This window comes from Canis lupus, chromosome 19 (assembly GCF_011100685.1).
Source record: "Canis lupus familiaris isolate Mischka breed German Shepherd chromosome 19, alternate assembly UU_Cfam_GSD_1.0, whole genome shotgun sequence".
NCBI classification, from domain to species: Eukaryota; Metazoa; Chordata; class Mammalia; order Carnivora; family Canidae; genus Canis; species Canis lupus.
In genome coordinates, this window is record NC_049240.1 from 8,029,284 (window position 1) to 8,043,597 (window position 14,314).

General features: G+C 30.8%; 1 long non-coding RNA gene across 2 annotated transcripts in view; it reads right to left on the reverse strand.

The window, feature by feature from the left end:
• Nucleotides 1–14,314, reverse strand: part of LOC111091101 — an 87,370-nt gene that overhangs the window by 31,237 nt on the left and 41,819 nt on the right. The window contains exon 3 of one of the 2 annotated variants that reach the window (XR_005373751.1): nucleotides 772–805. The exons of the other annotated variant lie outside the window; for it this stretch is intronic. This is a non-coding gene — a long non-coding RNA (uncharacterized LOC111091101). The remainder of the gene's footprint in view (nucleotides 1–771; nucleotides 806–14,314) is intronic. 2 annotated transcript variants of the gene reach the window in all.

Genomic DNA, 14,314 nt, shown 5'->3' on the forward strand with positions numbered 1-14,314 from the left:
GCCCCACCCCTCGGGTGTGTTCTCTCTGTCTCTCCCAAATAAACTTAAAAATCTTTAAAAAAGAAAAAAAATCCTGGTAACAGTGCTAAATTTTACTAAAGCATACATCACATAAACTCTCTGGAAATGTGTAATTTTAAGCATCCATTTCCACGATAGAGAGAGAGAGAGAATTTAAATAGAATTAATTAGTTCTATTCCTCTTTGTTTTACTTAGGGTTAAATAAAATAAAATCAGAAGGTTGCTAATTCAGGTTATTTCTGAAAAAGAAAGAATGAACACTTACCATTTAAGATTTACTAAAAAGTCATGCTCATTTTAAGGTTGTTGATTTTAATATTTAAAAGTTTGGAATAAGTATAATGATTTTTATATTTAATCTATTAGAAATTATGTCACCCATTATGTCAGTAACACTGCCCACCAGTTTTGGGGAACAGTCCTTAAGTAATAGATCTACAATGAAAAGCAACTTGAGAGGACATACCAAGACAGCAAGATTAATTGGTGTTGCATTTTTAAATTTTAAATTTTTAAGAACTTTATTTTTTTAGTATATATGCATTTATTATATATATTATATATTTTATATATATGCATTTATTTATGTATTTGAGAGAGAGAGAGTGAAAGCAGAGGTAGGGACAGATGGAGAGCAAGAGAGAATCAAGCAGGCTCCCTGCTGAGCCTGGACCCCCCCCCTACATGGGACCTTGATCTCAGGACCCTGAGATCATGTCCTGAGCCAAAACCAAAAGCTGGATACTTACCCGACTGAGCCACTCAGGCACCCCTGTTACTGCACTAAAAAAAAAATAAAGTAATAGTTAATAGACATGTTTAGAAGATTCATAAAGGAGAAATTTTCTACTAAATAACTGATATTCATAATGCCTTTTTTTATTTTTACTGGATTGTATTAGAGATAGGTCTCTAAAGTTAAATGTTTATGGCTATTCAACCTGTCTAAAGAAATTTCTTATTTTTTTTGTCTAAAGAAATTTCTAATAGAAATTTAACTTACACTCTTCATTTAAATTGCATTTGTACAAGATGATCCAATAAAATGTCACATTGTACTTGGTGACACTGATTTCATTTCAAGGATATCCTTTTGCTGGTTATGAATATAATGCATCTTTACAGGATAAATTTTTAACTTTCAGAGAAGAAAATAAGTAGCACTCATATGTCTACAGAGATTGCTACAGCACTAAGTTTGGGACAATTTTAAAACTTGTAGGAATGACTCTTGAAAGTTGCTTTCAGTTTGGTTTACTATTAAACTAGTCAATAAGTTGTGAAAAGGAATTAGTTAAGATCCCAGATAAAAGAAGGTGGCCTTAGCTCCCAATGTTTCTGATTTTTCAACTTCACGAATATGGGACTAAAATGCAGTAGATTTAGCAATACATTTAGAGTGAATCTACCAGGCAGAGATACCGAAATCCTCAGCTTCAGTGCCTTGAATTTAATTTTAGTCTTAGAAGAAAGTCAAGCCAAAATCAGTTAAAGGATATTAATTTATGTTATAATTATGTGGTTTTCTGGGGCACCTGGTTGGCTCACATGGTTAAGCACCTGACTCTTGATTTTGGCTCAGATCATGATTTCAGGGCCCTGGGATCCAGTTTCACACCATGTTATGTGCTCAGTGGGGAGTCTGCTTCAGGGTTCTCTCTCTCCCTCTTCCTCCCCCACTTTTTCTCAATCTCTCTCTCAAATAAATAAATAAATCTTTAAAAAAAAAACCACAGTTACATGGATTTTCCATTCTGTTTCTTACTATATTATCAGGTTCATTAGGTGTTTTGGTATATATTATCATTTATAATAAGAAACATAAATTTAGTTTCCTCTCATTCCTGGAACAGTGCTTCTAAAACTTTGGAATTTCCAGGAATGAGAGCTAGAGAAATTAGGTATCTTTTGTTATGTTAACTAAAACTTTTAGAAAGTTTCTGAGGAGTAAGGTGATTGCCAGTGGAACCAACCTTAGGATTAGAGGGTTGAAATTCTCAGTTCCAACTCCTGACTTCTAGAGAGGGGAGGAAAGTGCTGGAGATTGAATCAATCACCAATGGCAAATTATTTAATCAATCATGCCTATGCCATGAAGTATCCACAAAAAACAAAAGGAATGTGTTTAGAGAGCTTCCAGGTTGGTGAAACAGAATGCTTCCACATGCCAGTACGCCAGGTCCAAACTCACAGGGACAGAAGCTCCTTGGTTCAAGACCTTGCTGTACATATCTTTCATCTAACTTTTGGTTTGTATCCTTTGAACCTCCTTTGTAAAAAAAAAACAAAAAAACAAAAAAAAACAACCATCTAATGAGTAAACCTGTTTCCTCGGTCATGTGAGCCTTCCAGCAAATTAAAATAACCCAAGAACTGCCTTATGGAAACCTCTGATTTATACCCAGTCTATGAGAAGCACAGATAACAACCTGGGCTTGTGCCTGGCATCCGAAGAGTGGGGCAGTGTTGTGGGACTGAACACTTAACCTGTGGAGTCTACTAGTATTTCTGGGTAGATAGTACCAGAACTAAATTAAATTGTAGGACACACAACGGCTATCAGAGAATTGCTTTGTGTTGAGACAAACTCCACATGTTGGAATTGGTTGCTGAATCATATGTAATAAGCTTGTCTACAGCCTGCCACACTCAGAAGGGTCTATCATTTATGGATTTTCCAATATTTATACATGGTGTAGTGTATAATACATATTACTTATCTTTATGCAAAAATACATAATAATAAATATTCAATTGTATTCAATATTATGATATATATAACAATATATATTCAATCATATATATGCATCTGTATCAATATGTTTTATCTATATATCTATCATCATTAAAGTCTTTCTCTACACTTTGTTTGGGTTATACAGCCCAAATAACTCATCTACTATAGAATCAGAAAGGAAAGGCTGCAAATACTTGGAAACACTTCCAATTCATTAGTGTAAGTATAAGGGAAAAGAGTCATAGTTATAAAAGTGGCATTTAGGTGAGCTACCTCAATCCTAGACAAAAGAGAGAGAGAATGGAGCAAAGAGAGGGAAAGAGAAAGGAAAAGTGTGAGAGAGAATGGAAATCATCTAGTGGGACAAAACTCAAGCTACATGAAGAGTAAGTGCCATCTGCAAACTATGAGAAGCTAAATGTGAGCCCCGCTCTCTTACTTTTGCTGCTTGGCAAAGACCAACAGCTGGCAGGAGCTAACGTGGTTCCTGTCAGGCAGGGCACACCTATGCCTTCAGACTATTAGTTTCCTTCTGAACCTCATAACACTCTTAGTATAACAGGTCGCTGTGTCCTTGGAACGATGTTACTATCATGATGCAAAAGCTCCCTCATCTAAAGATGAGATGGAGAAACAGCACCAAATATCTTACTATTTTTTAAAACTATACTATCAGTCCTGTTTATATAATGGTATTTTTATCTCTATTTCCACATATTTTAATTTGATTGAAGTTTCCCTACATCCAGATTTATTTTTCTTTTCCCATGGGATACTGTACTGGAACGTGTTTCTGCCTTGATTATTCTTTGAATACTTCAGTTTCACTGCTGGCATAGCAGAGTACAAGGTGGGAGCCCTTCTCCTGTGTCTCCCTGGCCCACCTCCCCATCAAGCCACAGACACCATGTTGTACTGGAAACAAAAAAAAAGCCTTTGTGGCCTAAAGTCATCCTACTTCTGCTTACTCTGTTATTTTCACTTAACTTGTTTCCAGTTTTGTTGTTATTATAAATTAGGATGCAATTAACATGCTTTACTTTCATCTTCATGCAAAGATCTCATTATTTGAGGGATATATTTATAGATGTAAATTTATTGGGTAAAAAGCACTTTTTAAAATTATTAATAAATATCCCTATGTTATAAAAATGTTTCTTGTATTCATCCTTTCACAACACATGTACTTATGATACCTGCAACCTATTTTTTAGTTAAAAATTGGTATGAGGGCACCTGGGGGCTCAATCAGTTGAGCATCTGACTCAGTTTTGGCTCAGGTTATGATTTCAGGGTCATAATATTAAACCCTGAGTCAGACTCCAAACTCAGCACAAAATCGGTTTCAGATTCTCTCTTTTCTTCTGTCTCTTCCCCCCAATCTCACTGTCTCTCTAAAAGAGAAAATATTAAAAAAAAATTGCGTGCCCCATATATTGTCCATTAGTAAGATTTGACATATACCCATGAACTTTTTTCACTTTGTCTTCTGGAGAATCATTTCTTTGCAAGTGTTCTGTAGTTGTGATGTGGGTTTTTAGAACTTTGTAAATTTAAAATTTCTGCTTCAGTTTGGCATTTACTTTAAATTTTATGTGCATCAATTTAAAATATTACCTCGTCAAATTGCTAACTTTTTTATGTTATATAATGTCATGTCAATATAATTAAAGTACACATCTACCTTGTCAATATAATTAAAATACACATCTACCTTGATTTTTAAATTTAAATTTTATTTTTCCTCTCAAATTCTTTAGCTCATTTAGAAGGGACTTTGCTTTATTATTTGTGCTAGATATGTCTCCCAATATTATTTATTTAATAAGCTACCCCTTTCTCATTAATTCAAATCAATTTTATCTTTTAATAAACCTTTATATACATTGAATTTCTTATATTTTTATTCTACATAATCTGTTTTGTCAGTCATGACAGTGACTATGTCACTAATATAAGCTAAATGGTAGTTTTATGTAGTGCAAAGTCTCTCAACTATTCAAATAATTCACCTTCATATTACTTTTTAATTTTAAAATTCATATGTGTGTATATGAATGTATATATTTATTTTACCATTTATATTCATATATTATATACACATAAATTTACATAGAGTATAAATTTAGAATGGCTACATCAAAATCTTTTTCCAAAATTATAGATTGTAAAACACATTGCATTAATATTTCAAAATGATTTGAGAATTTGGTATTTTGCCATATTAAGTCTTGCCTATAAAAATTACTGATGTTAAAAAAAAATTACTGATGTTTTTCCATGGATAGATATCTTGACTTGAAAGCTTTAAGTTCCAAACTCTATCCCCACACAGAGTTGTGTATATTTCTTCTTATGTTCTTTACAGGATAGGCACATTACCTGGGGAGATTCAGAGAGCACTACTCCATAAAGCAAATAAATATTAACCCTAAAATCCTTGCAATTAAAACAAACAAATCAATAATAGAAGGACAGTGTCATTATAGGAACTTCCGCGATTAAAGTGTTATGGTTAGTAGTCAAAGGCAGTATCTAATGAAAAAGGAAGTTAAACCCCTACAGGACTTAAGCATCAACTAAAGGCACAACTTGGTAGCTAAAAAATAAGTATGCAGAATCTGAGACTAGTCCTTAATTTTTAAAATTATGTCTCATCCCATTTAGTTCTTCAAAATTTTTTTTGCCATCCTGTATATTTCTTATTCAAATAAAATATTTGAGCCAATTTATACACACAAAATCAAAGTGGATAATACAAAATTAATTTAAGTAAAAGAAGTATCTAATAGACCAAAAGAGTAAAAAAAAAAAGTGAAATATACTAGGAAGTGAATATTAAACAAATATGTGCAGTGATTTCACCAAATGTATTATAGAAATGTTTTTGCAAAACTTCAGATGTGGTATCATATTTTTTATTTCAATTTTGATCAAATTAAATTGCTTTAAATTTAAAATCCTGACATACATGGTCAAAGATATAGTACTTTTAGGAAATCTAAATCAAGTTCAAATGCTTAACACATCAAGGGGAAAACTCTGCTATATCTCATTTAGGAATTGTCTATATAAACATAACATCTAAAAACCGCAATATGTCATACTGTAACTCAGCATGTATGATTCTAATAAATGGTTTTGTTATTAAATGCAACACTTTTTTTGAAAAAATATATTTTATTTCTATTATTAAATATCCATATGGTCTTCTTTACAATTGCAATCTACTGCTGAAAATTGTGCCCACAAATTTTCACAAAAGCCAAATTATTAGACTTGTTTTTAAAATTAAAGTTTTAAGAAAAAGAAAGGGACATGAAAAGACATAGTTATGTGAAAAAAAGATTCTTTAATGATGGAAGAAATTATTTCATAGCTCTACATGTTCCTCTGTATTTCATTTCTTTCTTTAGATTTTTGTATCACTATGTTTGCTAAATAGCGATACTAAATTACTAAATTACACCTCATCTGCTTAGAGATAGATATTTGTAAATCTTGATACAGATTTCTTCCTTTCCTCCCCAATTCCACTTTATCCCACAAAATCATTAAACTTTTCGTTGTTATCTATACTGATAAATGGGGCAAACTACCATGAGACAATTGCAATTGAAAATGTGTCTCTGAGAAAAGACAGATACAGGGCACTTACCTATTTTTTCCTCAGACGATTCTTACACTCTTGTTTATTTTTAAATTATTTATTAATTGATAACGTTGCCATTGGTCATCTGTAATATTAACTTACAATACCAGTATTGTAGCATGCATATATGTGTAAATATGTGTATAATGAGTGAAAAAAGAAGCCATTGTACCAAAATAGAGAAAACACAAAGACTCCCTTGCTTAACAAATGATACAAAAGCACTTTTCTTCAAGTTAGCTCCACAGTGGAAATGAACAACTCAATCAGAGTCAAAGTGTTAAAAGAATTGTAGTGTAATGCTCAAATCTCATATATAATTACAAGCGAACAAAAATTAATAATTAACCAAAAATTAATGTAAGAATGATCAACCAAAATCTGTTTCAATTTCTATAAAATTATCAGGTACCAAATTCATTAAATTGCTTATGCTCCTGTTTCATTCACCATTGAACATTAGCCTTATTCAAACTTCTGAAAACCTCCTAATTACATATCAAAGAGGTAGGTGAATATGAAGATTCTTAAAAGCATTTGTGATGTTTTGGTGACATCAAAATATAAATATTATTGCAAATAGCTTTTCCTCTCCAGAGACATAGAACACTCTTTAGATGGTGTTTTTTTGTTTGTTTGTTTGTTTTTTTAGATTTTGTTCATTTATTTGAGAGCATGAGAGAAGGAAAGATCACAAGCAGGGGGGAGAGGTAAAGAGAGAAGCCGACTCCCTGTTGAGCATGCAGCCTGATGTGGGACTTTATCCCACAATCCTGGGATCATGACCAGAGCCTTAGACAGATGCTTAACCTACTGAGCCACCCAGGTACCCCATCAGTTTATTTTTAAAGTTTTTATTTAAATTCTAGTTAGTTAACATATAGTGTAATATTGGTTTTAGGAGTAGAATTTAGTGATTCATCACTCACATATAACACCTAGTGCTCATCCCAATAAGTGCCCTCCTTAATACTCATCACCCACTTACCCTATCTACTGCCCACTGCCCTCCAGCAACCCTCAATTTGTTTTCTAGAATTTAGCATTTCGTATTGTTTGCCTTCCTCTCTATTTTCATCTTATTTTTTCTTCCCTTCTCCTATGTTCATCTGTTGTGTTTCTTAAATTTCACATATGAGTGAAATCATATGGTGTCTGTTTTTATCTAACTGCCTTTATTTTGCTTAGCACAACACTCTCATCATTGAGAGTGGCACATCCAATGGTGGAACACATCCACATCATTGAGAATGGCAAGATTTCATTCTTTTTAATGGTTGAGTAATATTCTATTGCATACATATACCACTTCTTCTTTATCCATTTATCAATTTATGCACATTTGAGCTCTTTCCATAATTTGGCTATTGTTGATAATGCTGCTATAAACACTGGGGTGCATGTGTACCTTAGAATCTATATTTTCGTATCCTTCAGGTGAATACCTAGTTATGCAATTATTCAGTTTTTGTTATGATACGTTTACCCAATCTAGTCCTTCACCAGTGTACAGAGTAATTAACACATTTGTCATTAAAAGATGTTTCATTGGGTAGCTCAGAAGGAGCCATTGGGTGGCTCAGAGGTTTAGTGCCACCTTCAACCCAGGGCCTGATCCTGGAGACCTGGGATCTAGTCCCACGTCAGGCTGCCTGCATGGAGCCTGCTTCTCTCTCTGCCTGTGTCTCTGCCTCTCTCTCTCTCTCTCTCTCTCTGTCTCTCATGAATAAATAACTAAAATCATAATAAATAAATAAATAAATAAATAAATAAATAAATAAATAAATAAAATGTTTCATTGAAATATTGAGTAGATGTGTTATTTTCATAAAATTTGTGGGCATCTATGCTAGTGCTAGCTAAGTTTTCCAAGTGTATATTAATTACAAGGCACAAAAGAAATAAAATTGCAAAATTTTGTAAAGCTGAGCAAGAAAGGCAAAAATCAAGGAATTATATAAAAGATGAGTTGGTAAGGATAATATTTGTAAACTCAATGCTTTGGGGAAAGTAGACATTAAGTTACTTGCTCATTAAACTGAATAAGTTTTCACTACAGATGTCTTTTTTTCTTACATTTTTCCATAAACTGTTCAGATTATGCAAGATAAAAAATTTCAGTGAAGAAATTTGTTGTTTCCTTTTTAAGATTTTATTAGTATTCAAATACTTTTCCAATTTGTTAAGAATAAGAATATTCTTATCCATAGGAAGATGTGTGCTGAGACCTTATTGTCAAAAAAATTAAATCAGCTACTCTAACTTCTGATAAACAACATAACTAAATGAAGCAGAATATAATAATGCTAAAAAGAACAAGAACAAAAAGAGAAGCATGTTGACACAATAGGTTGAAATTTGTTTTCTTCCTTAAATCTATATATTTGAGTAGCCATTATATTGATTTTATTATGTGTGAATTCCAATTTTAGTGATGCCTAGGCAAAGAATACACCAATTAACAAAACAAAGAACACACCAATAAAAGAAAAAGTCAATTTCCACTGTGAGTTTTATACTCACTGAACAATTATCCCAATAGTCTGCCAACTTTGTTGTAAAATGGATAAGTTATTTCTTCTTGCCCTTGTCCCTCCTGGGCAGCTCTGTCCTATATAGATACACCCATCTGTGCAAAACCCACATCCTTCTGATTAATGTGCTGCTACACTTTTAAGATTGGGAACTGTATATTTAGTTCTTGCTCTTGGAAGTTGTTGGAAAGTGTCACGTTTATAGAAGAAAATGATAGTTTAAGTTCTCAGAACTTCCTTTCTCCAAAAAATACCTTTTCCTCAGAAAGAGGAATTTTATCTGGTATTTATGTGAAGGACAACTATTGTTGATAGGATCTTGTGTGTGTTGACTATATTTTTTCAATGAATGAATATTCATCACAAAGATATGCATTTTAAACTCATAAATTAGTTTACTTTAAGATGGATCGTGTTTAAACTTTATGAGAGTAGAGATTCCATATATCTTCCATAGTCTTTTCTGGTTTCCATTGTATCCTGTATTAAAATATCTTTCCTAAATAATTTACTGACTCAATTGTTCCTAAGGCCTATTTTTGTCATTTGTTTTACACTTAGTCCTGAGCTAGATGTTGCAAAACACATGACAAATATGCCATTTTCTAGCTTCAAGGAATTTATTCCACTAGAATAGTCAACATAATTATTCATTGGAATCGATTAAACATTTTCCTTGTTTTTTTTTCCTTTGAACTAATTATGAGTCAACAAAAATGTATTAACTCCTACAGAATACTAGAAACTCTGCTAGTTGGCAAAGATTGAAGACAAGATATTTTCCTCCTTGCAAGCAAAATTTTTTCTTTTTTTTTTTTTTTTGCAAAATTTTTTCTTTGCTAAGTTTTAAAATCATACATTTTTATTATATACTAAAAAATTAGAGATAACTAATTTGAAGCATTTATATATACTTAAAAGGCAGTTTCATACATTAGTATTCTTTTATTCAGTGATAAATATGAGTATACATGAAATAAATATAAATGCAAAATAAACACAGGAAAATTTATCAACACATTTCTCTTCCCTTCAGTTATTTTATGTTTTCTATATCTTAATGGGTCCTATATTTTTTTTATGTGAAGGTGAAATGTAAATATAAGATCGTATTAATAAAATAGTCATATTTACATTATGGATATGCTTATATGTATTTCTATTAACACTTGAGATGCTAATTTTCTTTGGTAAATGCACTGATAAGAAAGATAATTGTGAAAATAAGTACCAGGCAGCTCTGTAGATGAGAGGGTTGTTTATGGGTTAAAATAAATAATTCTACCTATTAAATATGACTTGTGCAGTTTGCTGCTTGATCTCATCCCTAATTGAAGTAACAAATTAGTGTTTTCCATATCCATATTGAGAGATAACAAAAATTTTAATTCATTACTTCTTAATATGCAAGTTTGTTTCAATATTTTCCTGTCTTCTAATTTACAAAATAATAGTGATAGTAATATTAGCCTGAAAGAAATGTATCCACGTAAAATTCAAAGAACTTGGGGGGTAACTGAAGATAAGTTATTAGCTGCAGAATTACTGACATCTTGTTTTTATTACTTTAAAACATGTATCTTTATTCATCTCTTACAAACAGACATAAGAGCATGCATTATTTTTTCTCCAGTCTTTATTGATATTATAGATGAAACAGAGTATAATAAACTAACCAGGAAACAAGTTGTCTATTTTACTGAAACTTTGCAAATGATATGTTTTCTTTTGTTGTTTGATAAAAAAAATTAATGATGATCTATTTTTATGAATTATGTAGTTTTAGTTTCATCACAAGCAAGTTCTTCAACCTTATATCAAATCAGCTAAAATTTAATGGTAGACTTTGAGTAGGAATTGTTATATATCTGTAACAGTTAAAATGATGATGTATATATTATCTGATTTTTGGACTCTTAAGCAACTTCTTGGGCAACTCTCTTTCACTCATATTTGGAATAAGAGTTAATATTTAAAAAGATAACATAACAGAATTCAGGAAGGAAAGGTAATTTTAATAGAAGGTGTAACATTTACTGTTCTAAGTAAAGATTACAAATGTCAAACATGACAGTGTCATATCACAAAGAAAAATATAACAAACACACAAAAGATAATTTGCATGTTAAAATTCAGAATTTAATGTATCAATAACTTTGTAAAGGGAAGAGAGAAGGCAAACTATGTTAATTCTTAGAGAGGACAGAAAGAAAACAATGCAATTAAAATAGTCTTACATCTGAATTTAATAAACAATTCAAAAATATAGTTCTAAGTTCTTGCTTAATTTTGACATTATATGAATCAATTAAATGTACCTTAAAAATTATATTTACAGAGCACCTGGATGGCTCAGTTGGTTAAGCATCTGCCTTCATCTCAGGTCATAATTCCAGGGTCCTGGGATCAAGTCCTGCACCAGGCTCCCCACAGAGCAGGGAGCCTGACTCTCCTTTTGCAGCTCTCTCTCTCATGAATAAATAAAATCTTTAAAATATTATATTTACATAATTTATATAATAATAGATAGAAATTAAGAAATACCAAAATTCCTTTGCATATGATATACCCTTACAAAAATGAAGTTGTATTTATATATGTGTGTATAAATATATATATACTTATGAACATACTTTTATATAATCAAAAATTTTTACAAGTTTTCTTTTTAGCTCAGATTTATTGAGGAATAATTTACATACTACAAAACTCATCCTTTTTAGTAAGTATTTCTATTTCTTTTTAAAGGAATCTTAAGTCTAACAATCTCCAACTGAGCCATTTTGGCTGATTTTTATTTTTTGATAAAGCCATATAATGTGTAATCAGGACCACAGTCAAGATCTAGAACAATTCTATTGTCCCACCAAATTTTTCATGCCTTTAGTAATCAATCCTTACAATCCATCCACTCCAGCTACGGAGGAACACTGATCTCTTTATGTTCTTTTGTTTTTACAAGATTTTCTTTCATGCTGACTTTATTATGAATTTTTGAGGTGTGTAACAATATTCCATATTAAATCAAAGTATTAAAATGCTCTTTAACAATATAAAAGTAATTTTTGCCTCAGATTCTTGTTTTACACTCACAGAGTATATGCGTGTATTTCCTATGGCCAATTAGAGTAGTAAACTGATATGTACCTAAAAATAACATTTTAGCAATTCCTTCTGTAATTCATGATCAAAAGCTTGAAAGTTCTCTCTTTTACAGATTAGAGATTTGCCTTTTCATGTTAACCTTTTAAATATTATTTGCTCATAAATTTTCATTATTATTCTAAAAATAGCTTTCTTATTTTACTGTAGTTCTTCTTCTGTCACTGAATTCCCTGAGAATTTCCCAGTGCATTTTTATCTTATAATTTAATCGTAATTATTTTTGAAATATTATATATAATAATATTACTAATTTTCTGTTTGTTTCCTGAAAGATATCCTTTCATAGTTTGAAGTTACAATAGTATTTTATTTCAATATCAATAAAGTTGAAATATAGAATTAAACTGTTCAACGTGTAGAAAATCAGATGCCTTCCAAATCTGATGGTTATGAAGTTGAAAATCTTCAATTTAAAAATGATAAAACAGAGGCTCAGAGAAGATGTTATTCTTGGAGAGCATAGATATAATTAACAAAGCATGTATGGTGGATTCATAATTTACATTTCTACATAAATTTACATAGATTGGAGACATAAGTAGAGTTTGTGTTAGGACACCCATGATCTAATACTTGCTTTACCACTAACTATGTGAACTTCTTTCCAGACCCTTTGTGTGTTTTTTTTCCCCCATATACAACAAATGGGTATCCCAATGGTCCCTCCTATTGCTAAAATATTTACTTTTAAAAAATCCCTTAAAATTTATTATATTAAAAAAGTCACAAATGTTCTACGAAATTATCTGTATTTCTGATGCAGAAAACTAAATATTAACAGAATAAACTAAATATGCAGTTCACTTAGTCTAATTTACATATCCTTAATTTATTCATTAAAAACTCAGTAATATAAACAATACAATAATTATTCAACAAATATATAATAGTCATTCTCTTTAGGTTTCAAATGAGATTCCACTGGACACCCTAATTATGAATTTAATCCCCATGATACAATGCTTCTTGTTAGCCATTACTGTAATATTCATTACAGTTGATTTTATGATAGATTTTTGTTAATAATTTAGTTTGTCCTTCTTCAAAGATATTTCTCATGCTGTAAATTCCAGTGAACAATTATTTTAAGTAACATTTTTAAATATTGATGACAGACACTTATAAACAACTTCTATCTATTCACTTATTTAATGACATACACAGTAAACGTCACACACACATAAAAAAGTCAATGTAGCTTACAATGTATAAAAATCACAGTGAAAATATTAATTATGACATGTAAAAATCCACTTCAAAACACTGCTATTGTTATTCTCCTTATGAAAAGTATAAAAATATGTTTTCCTATTAAATGAAAGATCATGAGAATTTAATATGCACAGAGGAGGATTAATAGGAAATTTTGGAAGAGAATTTTGATTAGTTATTAATTAGACTGTAACTAAGGCTAAATTATATAAATACCCAATTTGATTTATTCATCGAATAAAACAAATTGTTTCTTAGAACTTGTATATATATTTTATTTAAAAAGAGACTGTATGAGTGGATGTTAAGGATAGTCAATCAACAATATACTAGAAGAATAAAACCACTTTTAAAAAAGAAATATTTCAAGCTATAATAGGACTTACTTGTCTAAGTATGTGTTGGTCTGTGTGAAAATAAAAGGGAGGTTAAATTCAGATCTAGAGGATCAACTTTCCATTTTGTAAGAAGCCTGTGGAATTCATCTGATCATGTATCTGCCTGGGATGTCAAAGAAATATGAGAAATGGCATTTTAGCTCTATTCCTAGATAAAACACAAAAATTCAAAGAAGTGGAAATATACATTTTGATAGTGTTACAGAAACTGCATTTCCCAAAAGTATTGTTTGGCATCATTTTGAACACACAAAAAACTCTGATTTGGTCTGTTTACCACAATGAATCCTTAAGTTTTTCCTTTAGTTACTCTTATTTTTGGAAAAATAACAATGTCTGCATTTAAATTTGTGCAACACATCTCATAAGGCTATATTAAATGGGGTTATATATAATCACTTTTCACAATAACATGAATTCACAAATAAATTCATTTTAATTACAGTTGAGTAAATTAAATTTTGATTCTTAAAATACAAAGCCTGATATTTTTGCTATTTTTAATAATACATTTTTGAAAATAGCTTTTATATAAAACTTGAGGAAAATGTTGATATATCTGAACTTGTACACCAGAAAAATTATATATGACTA